General features: G+C 42.3%; 1 pseudogene; it reads right to left on the bottom strand.

The window, feature by feature from the left end:
• Positions 1 to 1,319: 1,319 nt before the first annotated feature.
• On the bottom strand, positions 1,320 to 2,382 carry LOC123239371 (annotated as a pseudogene).
• Positions 2,383 to 3,531: the final 1,149 nt, after the last annotated feature.

Genomic DNA, 3,531 nt, shown 5'->3' with positions numbered 1-3,531 from the left:
ACTTTAAGGTACAATATAAATGCTAGATATTATTGTTATTTCAGCTCTATGTGGATCTTGTGGGAGGGCTAGAGACCTAAAACTGTGTTTCCATCAGTTTAGGGAATTGTATTTGTTGAAACTCCCACTAGCCATACAAATAATCAACTTGTCCATTATTTAGAGTCTCAGACAAGTGCATGGGGATCTAAAAAGCTTTAATTTGTCCATGGTCACATAGTTAGAATGTCAGTGGCAGTTCTGGAACTCAGGACTTTCAAACTGTGAATCCATCCATTAACTACATTACTTTCACATATGTCTTGTTAATAAAACAGAAATTTATTTAAAAGCAATATTGAATTTGGTATTTGTCATTTATTTTTAAATCAATGTATGCCATTAGTACCACTACTATCTTGTGAGAATTTGCAAACTAAAATAGTAATAATAATAAATATTTAAAAAATATTTTCATGCTCAAGAAAAATTGGGATGGGACCTGGTGTCCTTACAGGGAAACAGAAGGATAAAGCTTCTCAGCTCACTTTGTCAAAGGTGCACCTTGGTCGATAACAGAATTATCATGTCAAGGACTAAGTTGTTGAGCACAGGAGTGACATGATGAAAGCTGTGTTTAAGGAAGATTAGTCTGGCAGCAATATACAGGAGGGATTAGAGGCAGGACAGGCTGAAGATAGAGAAAGCAACCAAAAGGAGGCCAGGTGACAATCTAGATACAAAATGCTTAGTGCTTGATTAAGGACGATAAAGGAAATGGAGAGTGAAAAGGGAATTTGCCGTATATTTTTTTTTTCAGATTTCATGACTTTTATTTTCCCACCCACTCCTCCTTTACAAAGGAGGTCCCTCCAATACACACAAGACTAAAAACTCCCCAGCCACGGGGTAGAAGGTGACCCTACAGAAAGGGCCCTACAAAAGGAGGAAGTGCAAGGGGAGAAGGAAGATCAGCATACCATAGCTCCCACCATGGGGGGGGGAGGGGGGGGAGAAGGGAGGCACCCTGTACTGCTGCCCCAGCCCCTATGTACATACAGTGAGGGAAGCAAAAAGGTATCCCTCCAAGATACAGCACCAACCTCAGCATGGAGGCAAAGGGCAGGTGGGAATGACCCCTCCTCTACTAACCCCGGGAAGGGGAAGGCGATGGTCTAAAGGAGGGCCTCCCTACTGCAATTCAAATGCAGCCTCAGCACCAAGAGTGTGTATGTGTGTGGGGGAGGCAGGAGGAGAAGGGAGTGACTTCTCTGGACCAGCCCCCTTTCCCCCTCTGAGTCCCAACGCCCCAACACAGTGGTCTCTACCCCATGTCCCAGCCCAGGTGAGGAGAAGAGATGAAACTGTGATGATGCATCCAAGGCTTTTCTTTATTTCTTCTTCCATTCCTGGGAGCACAGAGGGCAGAACCATTTCCCTCGGGGCTTGGTTGTTAGTCCAACACAGGCAAAGTGGAACCACTCAATGGAACAATTCAGGGTTGTCACAGCCAATCATCTCCCCGTAGGAAACCTGGTGGCAAAGGCAGTAGGTGGGTTCATTGGGATCCACTGGCATATCAAGCACATGTGAGGGATGGACACTGCCAAAAGTCACTGAGGGCATACCATACTCGGGGCTTGTGCGAACAAATTTCAGCTTTTTCTGGGCAGCCTTGGGAGCCTCCTCATCTGAGTTCTTCCCCTTGGAACGAGCGCGGGCAGCTTTCTTCTCCTTCTGAACCCGGCTCTTTTTTCCTTTGCTGGAAGAGCTGTCATAGTCACTTGACTCAATCTGTTTCTCTTTCAGATCAGCCTCAAAACGGGCTAGATCTGTGTCCAGTCTTCGAATGTGCTTATCCACCATCTCGTAGGTCTGCATGGCGAGCTGCACCTTGTCATCCCCAAATTCCTTTCACTTGCCATAGGCTTCTTGGATCTGCTTAAGTAATGCCAGCTTTTCCTCTGAGTTGAGGCTTTGGGCGCTACTCATATACTCAGTGGCCAGCTTGTCAATCTCTGCTTTCAGGTCTGACCAAAGGGGAGTAGCCTCAGGGTCCAAGAGAATTTCTCAGGGCAGCCAAACTTGCTCAAGAGTTGCCAGAGTGCAGGTCCACTGATGATATCTAATACTTCCTCAGTTCTCTGGTCTAGTTCCCGCATAAGCTGGAAGTTTCTCTGGAGTTCAAAGGGGAGGTTTTCAATACCTGACTAGCACCAGGTACTTTCTGATGGGAACAGGGTCTCAGATCCATGAGGAAAGGAGTCTCAGTCCTTTCTTGTTTGGTAGTTATTGTCCTCCCTTCAGTCACTTAAGGGGGAGGGGCGGCCAGGCTGGTGAGAGGAATCACTGGAGGGTCTATTCTTTGTCCAGATAATGCTCCAAATACATTCCCGCCGCCATCTTGAAGCAAAACCTGCCGTATATTTTTAAAGAAAATGTCAGCAGTACTTGTTGACTAATTGGGTACGGGAATGAAAGAGAGTTAAGAGGTAAAAATGAATATAAGATTTATAGCTTAGGAATCATGTTGAATTGGGGGCACTACTGCATTTTAATAATGATTTGAGGATTTATTTACAAAGAGAAAACTCTCAAAAATATAACTTAAGTCTCTGTCCTGTGCTTCAAACATTCACCTCCAATTCCCTAATGAATATTTCTTATTGGGATAGCCTATCATTATCTTAAAAATTAAAATGTCAAAAACAAACTTTTTCTAATTCCACCAAAACAACTGTCTACTACATTATCAAGTCACTCAACCATAAAGCTCTCATTTTCCCTTTCTTCATTCTCCCTTTCCTTTTTTCATCCTCTTTCCATTCCCCAATAATGTCATGTGTGGAGGTGGAACTAAGTCCTAAATTTTGTTCATTTTTCCTGTGAATTGCTTTTATTAAGTTATTTTTGCTGTTTTTATTCAAACTATCATAAGCTTCTTCAGGCAAGCACTTTTCCAGTGTCAAAATTCCAGATTTCCTGAGCTCCCCAAGACAAGTTAAAATGTAATTTGGAAATGTTTATCAAAATACATAAAAATACAATGAAACATAGATATCATGTGGCCTTCAGAGATCCGTTTCTGAGGTCAACATAACTGATTTACAATACATTCCCAATTGGTTTCATGCCTTCAAACCTCTGCCTCCCAAATCTGTTCTGTACACAGATGCCAATAGGACTATGAGTGGGGTGATTAGGACTTTATCCTAGTACAGTAAAATATACCTGGTAGTACCAGAATTTATACTTTAATAGTACAGAAACTTAGTGACTATTAAGCAATAATAATTAGTTAAAACATGAAATTATCAGATGGTTAGTTCTGTGCTGGTTTTGCCACTGCTCTCTTCTAATGTAACCCAACCATTTGCCCCAGTCTCTTTCCCGTCCTAGGATCCTCAGTTCTCCTATAAAGATCACAAGTATGGTAAAACTGGTCAGCTCAATGATCCCCAATTATTTCATTGGTGTTTTCATTTCCATATGCTATAATCTTTCATGGTTTTTTTTCCCTACATAGAACTACTCAATTGCTTCGAAATTCAA

This window comes from Gracilinanus agilis, chromosome 3 (genome assembly GCF_016433145.1).
Source record: "Gracilinanus agilis isolate LMUSP501 chromosome 3, AgileGrace, whole genome shotgun sequence".
Classification (NCBI taxonomy): domain Eukaryota; kingdom Metazoa; phylum Chordata; class Mammalia; order Didelphimorphia; family Didelphidae; genus Gracilinanus; species Gracilinanus agilis.
This window is presented reverse-complemented; position numbering and strand designations above follow the sequence as displayed.